Raw genomic sequence first — 24,696 nt, forward strand, 5'->3', positions numbered from 1 at the left:
CCTCCACACATGTCTGGGGGGATGGATGGCATGCTCCCCCCTGTGTCAAGGTGATCCCCCCGGACTGCAGCAGCATGGCGATGGGCATTGCGAAGCAGGTCTGTGCAATGATGCCAGACCTGCTAACTGTGGTTACACAGGCCAACATCATTGACCCTGTAGAAGAGATCATTCTACAGGGTGGTCCGCTCCTGCTGTTCCACTGCTGTCCTGATAAACAGTACCTGGTAGTGCAGTACCAGGTGGTTGATTATCACTTCATTCTCCTCTGCAGAATAAGTTGGTAGGTGGCTGTGTGCCATCGTGCCTGAAAAACATGAGTATGGGAACAGGCCTGAGTGACTCATATGGCAAGGTTACCATGGTTCATAATACACATCTCTGTCACCCCCCCATATCAGCTTCAACAGACTATACACACAACTTATTAGGTATGGCTACAGCTTAACTACCATTTGGACAGATTGTGTAGTGTACAACACCTTCTGCTTTGTGATTGTAGCCATGTCCCCTGTGTGGACACTAATATTGCGGGCCTGTTAAAGACTATTCAGTTGTATGCCATTGTCAGGGCCACTATGGTTACATATATGCCAGCGGTATGGCTGCTCTGAGATTGCTGCACATCTGACAGTCTGTGTTATAGGGGGGTTATATGCTTGTTGTTGGACATGTACCGGGATTGTGTAGACTATTACTACCTACATATGTACTATGACTGTGACACATTAACATGTATATGTTTCATTGGCCAGCTGATTCACCTCTCCACACCCATCTGACTAGGATACCTGTCCGCATCACATGTGTGTGCCAACCTGGGGCCTCCTCATGTACTGTTACAGCTATACCATCAGGTGGAACCACCCAGGGGATGATGGCCCACCCCCCTCAGCCACACACCAACATTTCCCTGTCCCCTGAGCTCAGATCTGGGTCTGTTCCATACCAGGCTCCACAGGCACATGAGGGATGTGCTAAATCCATGTGAGGCAGTCAATACACATTCACATGGCCAACATGCTCCCCCTGCTCAGCCACCAGACCTGGCACCTTCAGGATGTGGACTGCTGTTGTGAGTGGAAGCTGGAGGGAGCCTTGTTCCCACTGTGGCCATACTGGAGACCATGGGGCATCCACATCACAGACACGCACATTCCACGGTGTTTACCCACCACATGTGTCACATACCACCCCCTGTAGACTGTCCTCTTTATCTACCACTCCTGACCACCTCCACATGTGTATCTGCCATACTTCCCCATATTCCCATTGCATACTTTGCAGGCAGGGGCATTGTGGTGCTAGGATGGGACTAACATGTGACATACCCATCCATGGTGCACACACTGCCAGCTGTAGATATCTGTCTGTATTGCTATGTATGTGCTGCTGCCTCGCACATAGCACACATCACTGCGGTAGTGATATAGGGGACATGTCTTACCATACATATCTGTTTGTGTGTGTGTTTGTACAGATGTTGACATTTCCATATTGGCATTTATCTGTATGTGTAGATATATGTGACTACATATATATGTCTACACATGGGTATATGTATATTTCTGTGACACATGGCACAAAAACTGATAAAGACAAAGTAAGACAAACCAGCTCGTTGACTAGGAAAAGGAGTTTAATCCACAAAATAGCACCAAAACAGCTGAAGTCCACGAATAAAATCCACGAGTAAGCACCAGGTGGAATCCAAGCAAAAAAATAGATAAAGCGCTTTTCGTTTGTCTAATTGCAAACTTCATCAGAACATAAACAAATGATCAATGAACAAGTCCTTTTAAATAAAAAAGTGCGGGAACTCTAATTAACAAATTAAAGCTATACTCACTTAAACACACACTATACAAGTTTACTTCCATCTAATATACAAAAAAAGGATAAATGAATTATTACATAAATCTACAAAAAATAATACATACATACACCATAAAAGTACTTAAAGTAAAACTAAAAAAACTAGTTAAATTAAAAATACAATAAAATCTATTCATCTACGTAAACTATTTAGTTTAAGAATACAGGCTATGGAACAAGCCTCATTCAAACCTGGATAGTTAAAGGCATTCAGTCTAATCTGCCATAACAATTCAAGTTCTTCAAGTTTGAATGAGGCCGGTCCACCTCTAACATCCTGTACATACTGGTCAATGATTAAAAATTTAAATTTATGATTAGAAAAAGACTGGAGATGCTTAGCTAAAGCATTGTCCAGTTTGTTATGAGACATTGCATATTGATGCTCATAGACCCTGTCTCTCAAACGACGCTCGGTCTTGCCTACGTAAAATGCGTGGCAATCTGAACATGTAGTAAGTAAACTACAAATTTACTATTACAGTTAAATTTAGATTTTAATCTGTAACAATAACCATTAATCATAAACTGGTTGGTACAGTTGACATGTCGACACTGGTTGCAATTTTCACACTTAAACATACCTGTAAGCCTTGAAGAAGGTTTGTAACTACTCTCAAGGAAATTCTTGATGTTCCTACCCTTACTAAAAACCACACGAGGCTTAGTACCTAAAATGTCGAAAATGGAAGGGTTGTTCTTAAATAAGCCCCAATTTTTTGATAAAATTTCATTGTTTTATGTTCTGATGAAGTTTGCAATTAGACAAACGAAAAGCGCTTTATCTATTTTTTTGCTTGGATTCCACCTGGTGCTTACTCGTGGATTTTATTCGTGGACTTCAGCTGTTTTGGTGCTATTTTGTGGATTAAACTCCTTTTCCTAGTCAACGAGCTGGTTTGTCTTACTTTGTCTTTATATGTATATTTCAGAACACACATGCTGACATACATATATATCTTTAAATATTATACATGTGACATATGTACACATATGCATACCTATATGTGGGGTACATTCAGACATCAGCTCCACAATCTCACAACATCTTCCTGCACAGCTGCACTGTTCTACCTTGCTACAACACAGACAGGTGCCACATATAAACATGGCCTGACATTAGGGGGGTATATGTAGGAGCCGATTGCAGGTAACCCTATTACATACCTATGGCATTTAGGCATGCTACACTACAGATTCTTCTGAGTATCCTACTAGTGGTGAGCCGTGGCTCCCACATGTCAGTCATAATGGCATTACTTCCACCACCAGCTATTGGCCACATAATATACATACTTCCCATTACACAGCACACACTATGATGGCTTACATCTTGTCTGCCAGTTCTGATATGCACAGTTAATGGCTATGGCCCACTATATACAGGAACAGACACTATTGTCCATAGCAGCTGTTCAGTTGAACATCATCACAACAACACCAGATGGCACATATAAATCATTCCACATCATCTATCCCATTATGATGGACCAGGTACTACATTCTATTACATGTATATACACCTCACATACCTGTTCTGGGAATGATGTCTTCTTGAATGACAGCTGGCTAAACTGCTTTGAAGTCAGCTTAAGAGCTGTGTTGTTTTTTTTCTTTATTTCTTTGTTTTGTGTTTTCTCTCTCTTCCCCCCTCTCTCTCTTTTTCTCTCCCTCTCTCTCTCTCTCTCTCTCTCCCTGCCTCTCTCTCTCTGGTGCTGCACATGATCAGGTGATGGCCTCTACACCAATTGGTGTCCTCCACTTGCTAACTGCGTGCAGCTTGCTGTGCAGTACTTCCAATTACCACTGTCATGGCAACCACCTACTATAAATCCCCACATCATGTGGGCATGGTCCCTTTACCTTTCCTGTGTGATGGACATCCTTCCTGTGTGTGGGCATCAGTGTTACAGACAGCAGGTAGCAATACCTCTTACAGGAGAACCAGCACACTCAGGCCAGCTACAATATTGTAGGCGGTTCCAGAACTGCAGACAGAGTGTGAGTAGAGTTGTGTTATGCTTTGTATAGTACTGGTGTTACAGGGTGAGTGTGTACATACTAGTTTATCTTGGAATGCAGTCTGTCTGCATAGCTCTCAACTGTGGGCCTATCCTCTTGGTTGCCAGAGGTGTGCCTATCATGGTTTGCCTGTCCACCACACAGGTGCTGTGTCAGATATTTCACTGGCAGTGTGTGTGTTAAGTACAATCAGTACATGGCTACATCCATTTATGTTTCTAACCTCAATTCCCTGACTAAGAGTATGTTGCAGACTATCTTGTAACACCATTGAATTGCTTAGTGTATGGCAACAGTTGTCCACATATAGGCCTGTGTTCCAGCATCTGTCCTCCACCTGGACATATGAAGCTTTGCCCATATGACATGCTGTCAGGGGTTGTTCTGTAGTGGGCTGTGAGTTTATCACACTGCCATAGGTCCACTGCTGTTGTATCCCCCACACATACGGTGGGGATGAGGACATATATGCGTGGGCTTCACCTACACAATACATGTGTGCCCTTATGCAATCCAGAGGCAAGTGTGTGTAACAGGGGTATATGAGTCTGTATTAATGAGTCTAGGGTGGATGCACCATAAATACTCTAGGCTGTTATAAAATGTGGGGGTATCAGGGGTGCACTGCCTTAAGGTATCTGGATGTACAGTACCATACACTGCCCCTATATTTACACTATATTTACACTACTTACATTGGGTTAGTGCAGGCCTACTGCCTCCTGCCATACAGACTGTTTTTTTTGCCAGTGTGCTTGTGATGGTGTCAGTTATGCCTTGTTATGTAACAGTGACATCCCATTTGGTCAACTGACATCTTTACCACCTAGTGATTTTGTACAGAGTGTAGATAGAGGCTGCTGGAATATACACCTGCATTACTTACTGTTGATAGTTTGTTATCTTGTGGCCCAGTCTGTCTTTACTATTATACAATTTTTAAGGCTTGACCTGGACAGCAACAGTTGTGAACCTTTCCAGACTGCTGTATTAGTATAACTGTTTCACAGGTGCATTACTCTGTTTATATGGACGCCAGTGTCTGAACAGCTATAGTACATGGCATATAAAACTGTAATAGTACACAGATAAAGGTTATCCATGTCTGCCAACCTGTGTGTGGTGTTTTATCCTATGACCTCTCTGTGGGCATATGTTGCAGGCAGCTATTGCCATTTGTATGGGTGGCCCATACAGTGTCCAGTTGTTGTTAACTGTAGGCATAGTGGCTGTTCCATAGTGTGTGCACCTTCTACATATGTATCTTACTGTACATATCTCTGTGGGTGTCTGTGTAGTCACATGTATATCTATATATATCTAGATATAGCTATAATATCTGTATATCTGTATCTGCATATATGTGTCTGTGTATATGTACCCTGGGGATGTTGATAGCTGCTATATTTTACATTTCCTATGGGAGCCACACTGTACTGCATGCTATGTTACAAATATCAGCCTGACATCATACAGGTGGGTTGTAGTACTGTTTACATGTTGTGCATATGTCATGTCAGGTCCTGCTTATGTGATCTGTAACACTTTAGTGTATTGCAGGGATGATGTGTTTGGCTGTGGGGGGTATGCCTATTTGTACATGACTTATATTATTCTGGGGCGTCCCAACCCCATTAACGGTGCATGTGGACATATTTGTATTTGTCTACCATTGCTATCTGTAGATGTGGGGCTGTGTGTGTGTGTGTGTGTGTGTGTGTGTGTGTGTGTGTGTGTGTGTGTGTGTGTGTGTGTGTGTGTGTGTGTGTGTGTATATATATATATATATATATATATATATATATATATTGCCATGGATATATATATATATATATATATATATATATATATATATATATATGTAAATATCTACATCTATTGATATGTTGTATCTGTTTAGATATTACTATATTTACTCACACAAATACATTTACATGTTGGAATACATTCTCTATACTGTTGAATGACTGGGCTGTTTGATATGTTTTGAATACATCAGGGTTATGTATATGTAACATGGCTTAGTGGTACATCACTTTGCCTATGGTGTGTGAGGTTCTGTGTTCAAGCCAAGCAGAGGCTGTTTATTTTGTTGCTGGGCAGAACATGGGCAGTTGGATACAGACTGGTTAAGGCACATTTAGTCAGTTGTTAGCACGTTTGCACGGAGGTCAGCACTGCTAACCTGCCATTATGTCTGCTTACAGGTGTTAGCTGCAGAGTTTCTTAACCAGTGTAGGTATTGCTTACCGCCATGCAAATGGCCTCTGGCTCACTTACTAGTGCTTACATATGCTTACTATTGCTTATTTGTGCTTAAACCTGTTTACTAGTGCCTTATTCAGTCTGACACTGATACTTCACATGTGCATTTCTTGTGGTACTCGAGTATATATATATATATATATATATATATATATATATATATATATATATGCTATTTAGTGGGTTTTGCAACAAAACTATTGGTTATAACGTGCTTTGCCATGTAAAATAGACTGTGCTAAAGTGGGACTCGAACCAGGAATGCCTGTTCATTGGGTGGATGCTCTGCCCACTACACTATTGCTGTTCTGCTTCATTTGCATATCTCCACCATAATGTCATACCCATAGTTCCTTCCCCCGCCTCTGAGCTCCACGTACACAGCAACCATCCATTCTCCAGTTGCTAGCCCAGCCATACCACACCTCCACACATTGTCCTCTCTGCACATCTCGGTACTCATCCAGTATACTGTCTCAACAAAAGCGTCTGCAGGCTCTTCATCCGTTTAGTCCACGTACATATGAGCCTTGCCATAATCTTCCTCCGATACTGGTGTAAACATCAATGTGACTCACAATCTTTGGTTCGTCCTGCCAGGGACGGACCTGTTGTTGTGTCAAGATTAGACTTAGCTGGTCAACACTGTTTCTCCCACTGGCAGCATCCTGACATGGGTTTGAGAAGCAGTGGGTTGCTCACACACCTAGCTAGTCGCCTCTCCCAGTTCCGCAGAACTGACATCACAGGTTTGACATTCTGTGCATGAAGCATGCCCACACGCCTCCTCAACATGCACCGTTTTGTATTATTCTCTTAAGTATTATGCAAGACTACTGTTCTCCCAGTATGATTGGACAAGCACTGTTTTTATGATACACATAGACTGCTCAAAATCCTGTATTTGAGCAATGTACATATGGTTGCTCATAGTAATCTACATAATTACATACATTTCAATCTTTCCAGTCACATGCTTATGGACAATGAAAGAAAGATTTTGAACAAAGGTTTGTCCTTCATTCCCTCTCAGGGGACTGATGTAAGTGATTTAATTGTTGACATAAAATGTTTTGTTAGAAATATTGCACTTGGTTTACAGTTTGGCAACAATGCTTCTAATACTGATGTTTTGTCTTTTAAAAAACCTTCTACATATATGCCTGCTATACATCCTTTATTGGAAAGTTTTGAAAGAGCTTGCAGTGATGATTTGTTGAAGTTTTTTGAATCTGACAATACAAAACTTGATTTCTACAATATTACCAAGGAAGAGAAGTTAGCCCTTCATGATTTAAAGAACAATACTAGTATAGTCATTCGACAAGCTGACAAAGGGGGAGCTACAGTGCTTCTAGATACCGGCTACTACCATGATACTATGTTAGAAATGCTTTCAGATACTACTACTTATAAGAGATTGAGCATGTCAGATTTAGATAAATTAATAAAAACAGTACATGCAGATTTATATGACATGTTGATGTGTGGGATTATTGATGAAGAACTGTACAAATATTTTTTGATAGAGAAACCTGTGATACCAGTAATTAGAGGTTTACCTAAGGTACATAAGACTACACATAATCCTCCTCTTAGACCAATAGTATCTGGCAGAGGCTGGTTAACTGAGACAATATCTATTTTTCTAGAAAAAAATTTGAGACCAGTCGTGGAATCTACTAAATCTATATTACGTGATACAAAACAGTTTTTGGAAACACTAGCACCTTTCAATGAGAACAATATTTTAGAAACTACAGATTATATGGTAACACTAGATGTTGTCTCTCTTTTCACTTGCATACCTAATGATGTAGGGATAGATTTCTTAAGGTTATATTTGTTAAATAAAGGACTTAGCAATAATCAAGTTATTAAACTCACAATGTTGTTAGAAATGGTTCTTTGTCACAATGTTTTTACCTTTAATAATGAATACTTCCTTCAAATTAAAGAAGTAGCTATGGGCACATCTTGTGCAAACTCTTATGCTAACCTTGTGTTAGCATATTGGGAGAATATGTATGTTTTAGAACATTTGGCTTACTCCACTTCTATAAAATATTATAAACGTTTTGTGGATGACCTTTTTTAATTTGGGGAGGCACATTAGAGCTCCTGAAAGAGTTTGTTCTATATATTAATGGAACTACCACATTTCTTAGGTTGACTGAAATGTATTCACATAACACAATTGATTTTTTAGATGTGACATTGAGCAAAAAAGACAATACCCTAGAAACAGAAGTATTTAGGAAGGCATGTAGGAAGAATGCTATTCTTCACAGAAGTAGCATGCATCCCCCCCATATACATAAAAACATTGTAAATAATCAGGTGAAACGTTTTTCTAACATAACTAGTGATGATTTGTTTTTTTCTAATGCATTAAAAACTATAGAAAGTGATTTTAGACATAGAGGTTATTGCAATAGAGATATGCATTCATTGGATACTTTCGAACGTACACATCTAGGACGTCCTTTTATTAAAAAACAAGGCAGTATAGATGAGAGACCTATAGTGAGGAATAATGATAAGAGGAGACTAGTGATACCCTTTACTAATAATAATACTTCTATTGTCAACATTATTAAGAGACATTGGAATATTCTACAGTTAGATGATGGTATAAAAGACTTAGTGGGTGAGAAACCATCTTTTAGCTATAAGAATACTAAATCTTTGAAACGTATGCTTTGTTATGAGAGAGTGCCTAAAAATAAGATCTCCTCTGAGAGAAAGGGTACATTTGCATGTCGCTCTTGCAACCAGTGTATATATATAATGAAATCTAATGTTTTTATACATCCAGATACTGGTGTTAAATATGAGTTCAATGAATACGCTGATTGCAAGTCAAGAAATGTGATTTATTTAGCATCCTGCATAAAATGTTATTGTTTCTATATAGGAAAGACTAATAGAACTTTAAGAGAAAGGATACGAGAGCATTTGTATGCTATACATAGAGAGAATGAAGGGAATGCCCTAGCCAAGCATGTACTACAAAATGACACCACACATGCCTTTAGATTTTTAGTAATAGGACAGTTAACAGAGACAGAAAGACTTGGTAATATTGGCAATAAGACAGAAAAAGCTGAGGCAAAGTGGATAATTAAGCTATCTGTGAATAAAGGTCATGGTCTAAATGATAAATTTTCATTGAGACCATTTTTATTAGATAAACCTTTGAAACATTAAACAGTAGTAATATGTTTCATTATCTAATATATGTTTTAGTATGTTTTAACATTTTACTTCTACTATTCATTTATTAGCATATATTTATATATTTTATTTTATGTAATTTTTATGGAAAGGAAATGATGTATTTTTGTAACTTGCATGTGACTTGCTAATGTGATTTTCATTGGTGTTTTACTTATATATAAGTTGATTCAAATTTTTATGGTTTGTTGAAGTCTGATGAAGTGTTCTGAGCAACGTGAAAGCGTTTACTTATTTGAATAAAGGACTTGCCTTTTCATTCATCTGGTTTGCTTCGTTTGTTGTGGAGTATCAACCTCTTCTGATTTTGGATTTGTGCTTTTTTTGGGAGGTGATACCTTACCCTGACAGTGTTCTTTTCTTGCTGAACTCTGCTATTTTGTTCACTGAAGGGACATGACAGAAGAAACCAGCAATGTGTTACTTGAATCCAGATCTTTGGGTCTTACAGAAATCTTAACAGAAGGTATTAATCCACTTTTAAAACTGTGTTATGCTGAATTAGCAAAAGCAGCCTCTACACACAGAGATACTGATTGGCATGTAGATGTTTTACAAACAATGAGAAAGCTCGAGGACAACCTTAGTAAAATTAAGAATGCCCAGTGGCAAAAAAGACATATGGAGGCATGCATTAATTTTAAAGTTGTTCCTAGAGGTCTTCGTTGTTAAAAATGCCTACTTTTGGCTCTGCCTATCCTGAACTTTTGTCTAAGTGGCAGCAACTTAATTTAGATACGAGCTATGCCTACATGAGACTACTTATTGAGCAATATACTTTGATAGAGTTGGAACTTCAGCAAGAAGCTATAGCTTTAGAAGAAAAATTGACTGCAGCTCTCACTAACACACAGAAAGAAGATTTTCTTTCTGATATAGCGACTACAATGCAAGCGTTAGATAACAAGTTATTATTGGCAAAAAAGAAGAAATTAGAAAGAGACTGTATGGATTTCTCGAGGGGGAACGTCTTCTCCTGGCCGAGAGTCCACCAGGACAACATATGCTGCGACACGCACTAACATTGAAATGCCTTTCTCTGAGCGTAACACTTTATCCGCTCCTACTCCTTCCATGCCTGCTTCCTCTTCTCAGGTAGAAGCAGCAGTCAGTGAACAATGCCCCAGTGTGAATACAGAACACTCTGATGTTTTAAATACAACGACCATGTCAGCACCTGTAGTGAGAAGAAAAACACCTATATCAACAAGTGGAACTGTTTCAGCTGAATCTAATGACACTTCTCTCCGTTTTCCACTCCCTTTTCGACAGGAGATGAGGCGCAATTGGAGTCCACAAACCACCAGGAAAAGGAAGATATCAGGAGGCCAGTTAGAATTTCAGAAAAAAACTTTCAAAACTGTAACCAGGACTTGGTTATTAATCTTTCCAGTCACATGCTTATGGACAATGAAAGAAAGATTTTGAACAAAGGTTTGTCCTTCATTCTCTCTCAGAGGACTGATGTAAGTGATTTAATTGTTGACATAAAATGTTTTGTTAGAAATATTGCACTTGGTTTACAGTTTGGCAACAATGCTTCTAATACTGATGTTTTGTCTTTTAAAAAACCTTCTACATATATGCCTGCTATACATCCTTTATTGGAAAGTTTTGAAAGAGCTTGCAGTGATGATTTGTTGAAGTTTTTTGAATCTGACAATACAAAACTTGATTTTTACAATATTACCAAGGAAGAGAAGTTAGCCCTTCATGATTTAAAGAACAATACTAGTATAGTCATTCGACAAGCTGACAAAGGGGGAGCTACAGTGCTTCTAGATACCGGCTACTACCATGATACTATGTTAGAAATGCTCTCAGACACTACTACTTATAAGAGATTGAGCATGTCAGATTTAGATAAATTAATAAAACAGTACATGCAGATTTATATGACATGTTGATGTGTGGGATTATTGATGAAGAACTGTACAAATATTTTTTGATAGAGAAACCTGTGATACCAGTAATTAGAGGTTTACCTAAGGTACATAAGACTACACATAATCCTCCTCTTAGACCAATAGTATCTGGCAGAGGCTGGTTAACTGAGACAATATCTATTTTTCTAGAAAAAAATTTGAGACCAGTCGTGGAATCTACTAAATCTATATTACGTGATACAAAACAGTTTTTGGAAACACTAGCACCTTTCAATGAGAACAATATTTTAGAAACTACAGATTATATGGTAACACTAGATGTTGTCTCTCTTTTCACTTGCATACCTAATGATGTAGGGATAGATTTCTTAAGGTTATATTTGTTAAATAAAGGACTTAGCAATAATCAAGTTATTAAACTCACAATGTTGTTAGAAATGGTTCTTTGTCACAATGTTTTTACCTTTAATAATGAATACTTCCTTCAAATTAAAGGAGTAGCTATGGGCACATCTTGTGCAAACTCTTATGCTAACCTTGTGTTAGCATATTGGGAGAATACGTATGTTTTAGAACATTTGGCTTACTCCACTTATATAAAATATTATAAACGTTTTGTGGATGACCTTTTTTTAATTTGGGGAGGCACATTAGAGCTCCTGAAAGAGTTTGTTCTATATATTAATGTAACTACCACATTTCTTAGGTTGACTGAAATGTATTCACATAACACAATTGATTTTTTAGATGTGACATTGAGCAAAAAAGACAATACCCTAGAAACAGAAGTATTTAGGAAGGCATGTAGGAAGAATGCTATTCTTCACAGAAGTAGCATGCATCCCCCCCATATACATAAAAACATTGTAAATAATCAGGTGAAACGTTTTTCTAACATAACTAGTGATGATTTGTTTTTTTCTAATTCATTAAAAACTATAGAACGTGATTTTAGACATAGAGGTTATTGCAATAGAGATATGCGTTCATTGGATACTTTCGAACGTACACATCTAGGACGTCCTTTTATTAAAAAACAAGGCAGTATAGATGAGAGACCTATAGTGAGGAATAATGATGAGGAGACTAGTGATACCCTTTACTAATAATAATACTTCTATTGTCAACATTATTAAGAGACATTGGAATATTCTACAGTTAGATGATGGTATAAAAGACTTAGTGGGTGAGAAACCATCTTTTAGCTATAAGAATACTAAATCTTTGAAACGTATGCTTTGTTATGAGAGAGTGCCTAAAAATAAGATCTCCTCTGAGAGAAAGGGTACATTTGCATGTCGCTCTTGCAACCAGTGTATATATATAATGAAATCTAATGTTTTTATACATCCAGACACTGGTGTTAAATATGAGTTCAATGAATACGCTGATTGCAAGTCAAGAAATGTGATTTATTTAACATCCTGCATAAAATGTTATTGTTTCTATATAGGAAAGACTAACAGAACTTTAAGAGAAAGGATACGAGAGCATTTGTATGCTATACATAGAGAGAATGAAAGGAATGCCCTAGCCAAGCATGTACTACAAAATGACACCACACATGCCTTTAGATTTTTAGTAATAGGACAGTTAACAGAGACAGAAAGACTTGGTAATATTGGCAATAAGACAGAAAAAGCTGAGGCAAAGTGGATAATTAAGCTATCTGCGAATAAAGGTCATGGTCTAAATGATAAATTTTCATTGAGACCATTTTTATTAGATAAACCTTTGAAACATTAAACAGTAGTAATATGTTTCATTATCTAATATATGTTTTAGTATGTTTTAACATTTTACTTCTACTATTCATTTATTAGCATATATTTATATATTTTATTTTATGTAATTTTTATGGAAAGGAAATGATGTATTTTTGTAACTTGCATGTGACTTGCTAATGTGATTTTCATTGGTGTTTTACTTATATATAAGTTGATTCAAATTTTTATGGTTTGTTGAAGTCTGATGAAGTGTTCTGAGCAACGTGAAAGCGTTTACTTATTCGAATAAAGGACTTGTCTTTTCATTCATCTGGTTTGCTTCGTTTGTTGTGGAGTATCAACCTCTTCTGATTTTGGACATTTCCTATACTGTTGAATGACTGTGCTGGATGATATGTTTGTGATAACAGCAACTGTATGTGTATCTGCCATGGCTTAGTGGTACGTCATGTTGACTATAGTGTGCAGGGTCCAGGGGTTGCAACATGGGAGTGCAGATTAATTTGTTGCTGGGCATGATGACAGCTGTTGGCTACAAAGTGACTAAGGCACTTTTGAACAACAGTAAGTAGGTTTGCACTGGTTTGCGCAAGGATAAGCAATGCTAACCTCTGGTTATGGTGTCTTACACTGAGTTAGCTTCTACATTGCTTAACCACTGTAGGCATTGCTTACCGCCATGCAAACAGGCATAAACCCGCTTACTGCTGCTTAAACGTGCTTACTCCCGCTTACCCCAGTGCTACTTTATTTAATTTACATTTGTTGACCAGGAAACTCTGACTGGATGCTTGTCCATTTTCAGCGGAGGCCCAGGGAGACAGGCTCCACAGCAAGACTCAGCTAATCATTACAGGTAATACAGAGGTGTTCACATTCATAGACAGTGACAGACTTAACAGAGCAGAGTAACATATTATTCATGCTTCGTTTAAGTTAACATGTCGGTATTATTCATGCTAAGGCAAAGTTTACATGTCAGGTATGACGGTTAACAAAGATCGGTTTAAAGTGACGTTAGATTCCATTTTAACAGTTGTGGATAGGATACACTCATGTATTCAGGTTAGATTTAGTTATTCCATACTTGTTTGGTAGAGTAGACGTGAAAAGTGAAGGAGTAGGTAGGTAGTTAGGTAGAGGGGAAGACATTGTAACTATATATGAGGTTGTCGGAATGATTGGTAGTGGTGCAATAGGGGAGGTTTAAAGGATGTTGTGATATGTATGTGAGGCAGGACAAAGAGGTGTCAGTTTCAGTAGTTGATGTAGGGGTACAGAGTGCAAGGTGGGGGGATTTAGCCAGGTGGTGAGTATGTGCAGATCCAAGTGTGCTTTAGGTGTTCCTACAAGTGTTTTTTAAATGTGTCCTTTGAGACAGCTAAGGTAACAGATGTGGGTAGTGAGTTCCAGCTTCTGCCAATATAGTTGGGGAAGAGGGTGTCACCTAATTGTAACTTTAAACTTTCAAAAAAAAAAGAAAAAGGGGTTGATATGTAAGTGGTGTTAAAGGGGCACAATGAGGGAATGACAGTAGGGGAAATAGCTAGTGATGTGCAGGACGGCTGAAAGGAAGGGCCACAGCTGGCCATTTCTTCTGCAGCAACAGCTGTGCATATACACTGAATTTGGAGGTAGATTTGGACACTCACACCCCTTAGTGTGGGTGAGGACAACAATAATACATTGTGCTGCCAATTAGAACAGATTACATGTCTACAGTAGGGAACTGCAACCATGTGTTATTTGGTGTTATTTAGTGGGTTTTGCACCAACAGAATTGGTTATGACGTGCCTTGCCACCTACAATAGACTGTGCTGCAGTGGGACTCGTACCGGGAATGGCTGGTCGTTAAGCGACAGCTCTGCCCAATTCACACTATTGCTTACATCCACAAGGCGGTCAGATTAGAACCGCTCCAGCCAACACCTGCATGCCTCGACCCATAATTACATACCCATAGTCCCCTCCCCACTCCTCTTCCGCAGCACTCATCCTTTTTCTGGGTGCAGGTTGGGTCTAACCACACCACTACACACTGCCCACTCTCCACTTCTTGGGACCCATCACGTACGTTGTCTCGACCCATAGATCATCAGGCTTTCCTGACCTTGTAATTTGGGTACATATGCACCCTGCCTTGAGGCATCTGTGTAATGGCGGAAATCCGAAAATCCTACAATTTTTGGGCTGTCCCGCAAAGGACGTTCCTGCCTTTGTTTGTAGATTAGACTTAGCAGGTCCACAATGTTTATCCCACTGGTATTATCCTGTCTGTGGTTTGGGAAGCAGTGGTTTATTTACTTTGTGTGTTTGTTTGTATGTTTCACCTGTTTGGCTGGGGGGGGGTATTGGTACGTGTAACAAGTATGTTGATAGAGACCCCTCACCTCCATTGGTGGTGCCTGTGGTCATATATGTCATTCTTATGTGTTGTCTCATATCATAGATATATATCTAAGTACACACACACACACACATTTATATATATATATATATATATATATATATATATATATATATATATATATATATATATACATGTATATGTATGCATACACACACACACACATATATATATATATATATATATATATATATATATATATATATATATATATATATTGCTGTATATTCATCCAACGACATATAGATGTATGGATGTCTGCACATGTATATATGTATATGCTGATATTTATATATATGTATGTTTATATATGTAAACATATGTAATACAGAGAGGGAGAAGTATATATCTATTTAGTTAGATAGATATACACGCATGCAAACATCTTCATATTTAGCTACATGTCCTGTAATGTTGAATTGTATTGCTGGATGCTATGTTTGTGGAAACATCAGGGTTCTGTATATCTGCATTGGCTTAGTAGTAAATCACATTTCCTATGGTGTGGAGGCTCCTGGGTTTGGGCCTTGCAGGGACTATTTAATTTGTTGCTGGCCAGAATGAGGCCCATTGGATACGGAGTGGTTAAAGCACTTTTAGACTGTTTCAGCGGGTATGGACGACGGTAAGCATTGCTAACTTCCGGTGACATCCACTTACACATGGTTAGCCTCTCTGTTGCCTACTCTGTGTAAGCACTGCTTTCTGTCATGCAGACTTGCACCTGCTTGATTGTGCTTATTTATCCTTACTACTGATCTATTTTCAACAGTAATAGTCTACTGGTTCTTGGCGGGGGGGGTGGATTTGTCAAGTGTATGGGGTTATCATCCATTACACTGCTTCCTACTCCAGTTCACACATATATGTTATTTGTTAGGTTATACAACTAAATATATTGATCATAACAGTATTTGACATGGAAATGGAATGTACTGTAGTGGGACACGAACTGGGATTGACTGCCCATGAGGTGAATGCTCTGCCCACTACAATATTGCTGTACTACTTCCTTTGCACATATCCTGATTTTTATCCTACTTTTGCTATTTCAGCTACATTAACCTTAGCTAAGCGATGGGCACACCCGTGCACCTACGGTTAGCTTTGATCGGTGTTTTAAATGCTATAGATGGGTTTCATCTTTTACTTTATATGTCCTGTTGCTGTTGTACGCATGGGGGTCTGTTGGTGAGGATATGGGAACATCTGTGAGCGATCGCGCTCATTTCTTAACAGCTTCTGCTATTCGACATTGCAGGGGCATACTTATTCTGAGGGTTCTGCTCTCAGACATGCCCACTGCACTCATACACGCTCCATGTAAGCCTAGGAGCTCGGCCAGCACGTCTTCATTACTCTGCATGGCACGCTACCGTCCTGCTCCTAAACGGGCACGTCCGTACAGGACTAAACTAGTCCTGCCAGACGTTTAGTAAATCCAGGGGTTAGTGGTATCACACTGTTTGACATAAAATGTGGAGCTTTAGCTACTCTGATATACTACCAGTTAAAGAAAAAAAGTGTAGTAGCTTAAAGCGTTTTACAACTTTGTACACTCTACACCGCATATTGTTGGACCCAGAAAATGAATAAAAGTAAAATAGACCCTGTAAAATCTTTAGAAACTATAAGCCACTTCACTCTGAAACACTTTTGCGTATGTGTATGTGAGGGCAGTGGGACATGTATTACAACTTTTAAAGCTGTAAAATACTTTCATTGCTGTTTTTTGGTAGGTGCTCTGTGAAGTTTAACATGAGACTAGAGCTTAATAACAGTGAAATTCGCCTAACAGTTTGTTATGGTCCCTTTTTATTTCATAAAGATGCACAACAGGCTTGTCCTTTTGTTGATTTTAGAGCATAATCACCATGCTCTTGTGTACAGCAGTGATTTTATGAATGCACTTGAATCAGATAGTGTTCTTATATTATTTCAGAACTTCCCTTTAAAAGGCCAGTGTTGCTAAAAATCTCTTGTTTTTTCTGACAAACGTTATTTTTATAATGTAGTTTCATTGCCAGACTGTGACTAGAAGTTATATTAGCAACTATTAATATTTGGTCTTCAAGTTGGGGGATCCTGATATAAGTAACTGAAATTCTGAATAAAATTTGTATAGCAGTCACATTACTTTCAGAACATCTAGAAGTCTTTACATTTTCTAATTAAAAAGTGCTTAAACTATAGAGTTTTCTGAGTCTACATACTTAGGAGACTTACCTTACTTAGCATTTGATTTCTGGGTACAAGTGTGTAGGTCCATAGTCCATTCAAACCGTAATGTGGTCCACAAGGGCAAAGGTAAATACAACATATATATATATATATATATATATATATATATATATATATATATATATATATATATATATATATATATCAGATGTCCAGCAAAGGTCAGGACAAAACCCAGAACCATGGAACTTTGAGGTGGAGATCTTATGATCAAGCTCTTGCTGCCATGATTTATTTAGTTTTTTTGTCTTTATTGACTGAGAAAAGTCTGACTGGGTAAAACCCATTTTCAGCAGAGTCCCAGGGACAAAAGCTTCACATATAAGTTGCACAGATTCACTTTTATAATTGCAGGGTAAAACATCTGTACACAAGTTTACTTACACGATTTGTATATATTTCTGACATGAACATAGCATTTTAACACAAACAATTAGAGAATTTAACATATATTGGCTAATTATTTTGACTAGAAAAATAAAGTACTATAATAATAGTTCATGTATTTATAGCATGATGACTGCAGGTAAAAGATCAAATTGGGTTGCTTTTGTGGCTAGTAATAATTTACAGACAGACAAGTAATAATGTAGCTTAAAAATTGATAATAAGAAAGGCATGATGGCTAACAGGTTCACTCTAAAGGAAGAGTATTATTTTTCCTGTTATTATCCAGTTTGGTGTCTGTTCAATATGGACATAGAAGTAATTCTTACTCAGGGTTAAATATTTGTATAAAGATGTTGAGACTTTTTACCATACGTTATTTACTGCATCTAGGCCTGGGGTTTTCCATTTAGGAGCTTTTCTTAATTTTGCTTCAATTTTTCTGGCTGTTACATCTTCCCATTTCATGTAAATTTGAATTCCTTACAGTTTCTTTTATGTTTCTATTCATTCAGCATTTTTGTTATATTTCACAAGATCTGTAGAAATATTTATTTCTCCAAAATGTGTCTATCTCTTCATTCTGATGGTGTTTCTCTTCCTTTTGCTTTGTTTCCCAGTTCTCTAAAAAAAAACTTTTTGGGTCATCATTGAATTGCTTATTTTTTCCTTTAAATTTATCTGCAAGTCATTTCATTTTTTCTGCCTGTGTTGATATCTTTAGTTTATTATTTGCATTATGTATGATAGATGCTGATCTTTTATGATTCTGTGCATTGCTTTTGCCTCTTCTGTCTAAACATTTTTATTGATCTGTTCTCTCTTATATATTTTGTAAGAGTGACACTTCTTGTCTTAATTGCTTTAAAGTTTTCTCTGTTTGATGCTTCCATGATGGCATTTTATTTCTTTCATTCTTTTCCCTTATTGCTCTATGTTTTTGTGGTAATAATTTATCTGTTAATAATTTAGTTGGGCAGTAATACATAATATTTACTTTTCTTATATCACATGCATTTTTGTTAATAGTTGTGATTAGTTTGTTCATCTGTTTTATCAAACTTCTAACATTTTGGGTCTTTGTTTCATTGATCTTAATATATCTATCTCTATTAAATCAAACCACTCTTGCCTTAGATCATTTTGTTTTATACTGAGATCACATTCTTTGCTCTTTGTTTCCTGTGGCCATTCTACAGAAAGTTCCAGACCATATTCCTGTGACATATCCTGTTCAAACCTGTTCAACTTCATCCGCATCATCTGCTGCTCCTTCATATGGGAACCATTAGCCCATGTCTCCACAGCATTGCCTGGGTAAGATTTGCAACTGTTTCCTTCCCTTGCTGTACAACTCCATCTGAACTTTTGTACTGAAGGCTCCAGAACATCATCATGTGGCGAGTAATCAGTTGCTTCCTGTTCCACCTGTTTCTCCTTAGTTTGTGGACTCATTGCTCCATCATGCTGTGACATTACCTGTGTTGGATTTTCTGCACTAAATCCTTCACTTTGCAGGTATTCCATAACTTCAGTTTCTATTTGTTTACTGTCTACCTTGCTGATTCTCTGTTCTACACTCCCACTTTCTTTTCATATGGTTGCAATGCAAAATTTTACATATCTGAGTGCCTTTGCCTGTATTTCTCTTCAAATATCTTTGCAGCTGTTTTTTTTTTTTTTTTGTATCAATTCATTTGGCTTTCTCTGTGGCATAAATATTGCACCAAATCAGATGTCTTTTTTTCTCATTTCCATGTTTCTTTTTATACCTTACAAAAATCTCAGGATTTTGTTCTTTATATTTTCATGTTTCCTTAGTTGTTTCTTTTTCCCGGAAGCCCAAAGTTTCTTCATCTATGTAATGTTTGTTTTCATGGACATGTTATATTACTAAGTGTAAATTTGCATTGGAAGCTTTTGACAATTTTCTTTTGCAAATGTTTTTCTTTCCTCTCATTTCTCTCTTAATCTTTCTGAATGTCTTCCATCTGGAAAGTCTGTGCTTGTTGTATAAAAGTAAAAAAAAAAACATAATATCTTCATTATCTTCAATAATGTACTTTGTCATCTTTATAGCTCATTTTTGTCCCATCAGTTTTTGTGTGGACTACTACTACTACTACCTTCCACAATGGGGGGGGGGGGTGGGGTGGCATCCTCCCCCTGAGCCTTTCCTAACCCTATTTTTTACGTATGTTTCCTTGTCTTGGGGATTATGCACTAACATTTTTCCAGTCCTGGCACCAGTGTGTATACCAGAACTGGGTACTTTTTTTATCCTGGGACTTGTGCACTCAGCTGACTTCTTATTTTTTTAACCTACCTCTTTTTATGATATATGCTATATAAGATACAATGTATATTTCAGTGTCATATTGGTGAGATTTTGTGAAAACAGGGTCGACCACATGAAGCAAGAAGGTACTCACCAAAATTTGAGAATGAATTAAGTTCTAGCAAAATTATGTTCCTTTTCTTGCTGATTTCATCATCTCTCCATTTGGATCATTACATTGTGTATGCCGGCAGAGATATATTACTAATATAATACAAGGAATAAACAGCATGTCCTACATGAACTGACTCAAAGCCATGTCACTATACTCGATTTCCTACAGACTGCTAAGAGGTGATCTGTATCTGGCATACAAGGCATCCTCCAACCCATTACTGATGGATTTACTGACAAGTCAAATGGCATCAGAAATACTTAGTCTAGAGATCTAAACCTCCTCTGCAACATCATCAGAACAGTTATGTTTCACAGAGGATACAGCTGCTATGGAACAGACTCCTCATCCACATAAAACAAAGTTCACCCTCTTCATTTTCGAGCACAACGTAGATCTATGGATGAGAAACAGAAAATTTACCCCAGGACTGCCCCCTCTACTGTTAATGGACAAATGCGGCTCTTAAATGTTTTATCCCTGGCATTGGTCCACTAAAATTATCTGTGGTATGATCCCAGTTATTCTCATTAGGGGTGATATATAATTATAGACCATGGGATGGGTAAGGTCAGTCTTTAACTAAATGGATAGGTTATTTTGAGCACAAAAAGGGAAAATGGCTAGGCTTAAAATGTCCCCTAAGGGCAGCTAGTTTAGTACTTACCTATGAACCTATATTCTTATATTGTGCAATGAATAGCTATCTGGTTCTCTCACAGAACCTGCTAACATTCTCTGTTTTTTATCTAAGGAAGGTTGCCTGCTTCATGAGGACATGGAACATCACTTTGTTCAATCATGACTTTAAAGTCTTTCTTTCCTCTCTGTCCCACCATTTCACTTTTTAAAAGCTATGCAGTGCTCAGATAAATAATGTGCATAGGATACTTTACCTTCAGCCATTTAAATACTCTGCTAAACGTCCATAGATGATAAAGTTAACTTAAATATGTGCAAAGTTGCCAAATGAGTCAGTGTTCAGTTTCTAGGAAAATGATGTAATTTTTCAAGCATATCCTTTTTGTTGCTTACGTCAGATAAGAAGTGCAAAAGGAGATGACAAGAGGAAGTGTAAAGCCTTAGTATGTGCCAGAGAACAGCGTGTTCAGTAATGTAACTGTACTCTATCTTATTTCATAGAACAGTTGATTATGTGGGAGACAAACTGTATTCAGCTGAATGAGACACAAACCCAGATGTATATTTGTAGCTGTACAATGAAAGTGTGTAGGATGTTGTTTCTTTTAGCAGAAAAAAAAACACATTGGTTATTCAACTTGATCTTTCCTTAGGCACAGATGTATTTTCACATTTCAGACAGTAGCTTTTCTTGACTGTAACTGTGAACTAGCTATGAAATAATTTTCTGTTGCCCTTTACAAAATGGATGTCGTAAACAATGTTGTGATGTGTTATTTAAGCAGAAAATTATTAAATATTATAATAGACACTATTATAATGTTAAATAGGATATGATGCAATACATGAATTGATGTTAATTGGTGCAAAATCAGGATGTCCAGTAAAAAGAATGCCTGTTCACACATTATGATAATATATATCATATATTTTAGAGGAGAATATAAACATAAAAGCAAAACATATTGCATAGTTTCTGTAATTACAGACAGTGAACCTTATTTAGGCCCCAGAACTTGGATCAAAGCTCCAAAGGTGGTGGTGTTTCCATATTCATAAAGGGTGAATGTAGCACATCAGTTACTTCAGGTGCAGCTAACACTGGGTAAGACAACGATTCAGATCATAGCCTATTATAGGTCCCCAACCATGTCCCAAGACTCACACTACACGTTTCTAAGTACCCTGGAGAATATTAGCATCCAAACTAACACTCTCATACTGGGCGACTTCAGCTACCCCTCCATTAACTAGGAAAACTACTCATGTACCAATACACGTGCCCAATGTTTCCTGGAATTCATTAATTCCAATGCCCTGGACCAGCTCGTTCTTACCCCCCACTAGAGGTAGCAACATCCTTGACCTGGTCATTACTAACATGGGTGGGAATTGCTCTACAACAATAGTCAACTCCTCCCTGGTTAGATCTGACCACAAACTAATCACCTTGAAAATCCATGCCCCCTCACCCCGCCACAAAGGTAACCACCATGAAAAACTTCTCTAAAGCTAACTTTGGGCTCCTAAAAACAGAGATGGCTAACTTCATGGCACCTATGCAAATGGAAAATAGTTGCATGACCACTGAATCATATACCAATGCACTGTATGAACACATACACAGACAAATGCATGGTTCTAGCCATACCCAACAGAACCTAGATGCTCTCTTCCAAAAAAAGGAATCCAATCTAGTGATCCCCTGCCATAAACAAACTCTACAACAGAAGGAGGAAACTGATGCGGAATAAGGTGAAGTCCCAAGACTGGAAAAACTCCCTTATCAGCCTCAAAAAGTTGAGATACCTCATCAAATCCTCTAAAGCTAGCTATGAAAACAGAATTGCAGCAGATAGTAAAGAGAACCACAAGGCTTTCTATAGTTATGTAAAGAATCTCCACAGCAATATCCAGATTTACTCAGGGCTACTGCACAATGGTACCTACTATACCGAGCCAACAGATATTGCCAATATATTGGCTGAAAGATTCAGTGCCTGCTTTACCCACCAAAGGACCAATCACAATACCAGTAGATTGCCACGCACCCAGTATTACTGCTACATAGGTTAAAAGAGCAGTGTCCAAGGCCAAGAATACAGCTTCTATGGGACCTGACAATATCTCTGGCTGTGTTCTACATGAACTACAGAGTGAACTGGCACCTCACATGTGTGTCCTGTTCAATCACAGCCTCACATCAGGCTTTGTCCCTACTGAATAGAGCACTGCTATAGTCATCCCTCTCCACAAAGCAGGAGTGACTACAGACCCTGGGAACTATCGCCACATTAGCCTGACAAGTCTGATATGCAAAGCTATGGAACGCATCATCATGGATCTAATAAACAAGAATATAGGGAATCTCCAAACTCTGGATCCCACACAGTTTGGTTTTGTGAGGGGTAGATCATGCCTGCTCAATGTGGTTGACTTCTTTGAGTCAGTCATCAGAGCTGTGGATAAAGTCAAGGTGGTTCATACAGCCTACCTTGATCTGGCCAAGGCCTTTGATACCATTTCTCACTCAGGAATCATAGAAAAACTCACTAAGCTAGGCATCAACCCCTATATCACTAGGTGGGTTGCAAACTGGCTCACAAATAGAACCCGCAGTGTGAAAGTAGCTGACTTCAAGTCAGACTGCCGACCAGTCATGAGTGGAGTCCCACAGGGTTCGGTCCTGGGTCCTCTCCTGTTTGGTATCTACTTCTCAGAAGTCCAAGCCAACATGAAGGGACTCTGGCTGACAAACTTCACAGACGATTGCAAGTTGGGAGCCATTATTAACTCTCCCAAGTGATGTTGACATCCTACAAAAAGGCCTCACTGAGACCAACGAGTGGTGTCAAAACCATGGCCTTACGCTCAGTGCCAAAAAATGTGTTGTCATCCCATTTGGGAAAAAAACATTTCCTATGAATTACCACATCAATGGTAGTCCATTGAGCACAAAGGTGTTAGAGATCTGGAAACGCAGGTTGACAGCAACCTCTCTTTTGGCCATCACATTGCCACTGTGGTCAGAAAGTCCTATGTAGCACATCTCTTTACTAAAGGTTTTGCATTCAGGAAGAAAGAGGTCATTGTCTCCCTCTACTCTTCCCTCATTAGGCCAATCATCGAGTACAGTGCCCAATCTGGCATGTACCTCACTAGACCCCTGCAACAACTGGAGAGGCTGCAAAAGTACCTCACAAAGAGGGTCCTAGGCCTTAAACACTTGTCCTATAAGGACAGACTCAAAAAACTCCAGCTATTCTCTGTCTCATATCGCCTACTTAGAGGTAATCTCTGCTTAACTTTCAAAGCCATGTCTGACCTAGCTCTGTTAGAAATGCTACATCTAAAGAAATCCCAATCCCTCCACACCACATGCTCCAGAGACCTCAACCTCATTACTACAATCAACAGAATGTGCTAGAGGGATAGGTTCATAACCCAGAGACTGTCCATGCTATGAAATAGACTTCCCATACATGCCAAACGGAGCACCTCACTGGTCCTCTTCAAGAGAAATTTTGATGTGTGGATGGGAAATAGAAAATTC

The sequence above is a fragment of the Protopterus annectens genome, chromosome 14.part0 (genome assembly GCF_019279795.1).
Source record: "Protopterus annectens isolate FY-2018-M chromosome 14.part0, PAN1.0, whole genome shotgun sequence".
In the NCBI taxonomy this organism is placed as follows: domain Eukaryota; kingdom Metazoa; phylum Chordata; order Ceratodontiformes; family Protopteridae; genus Protopterus; species Protopterus annectens.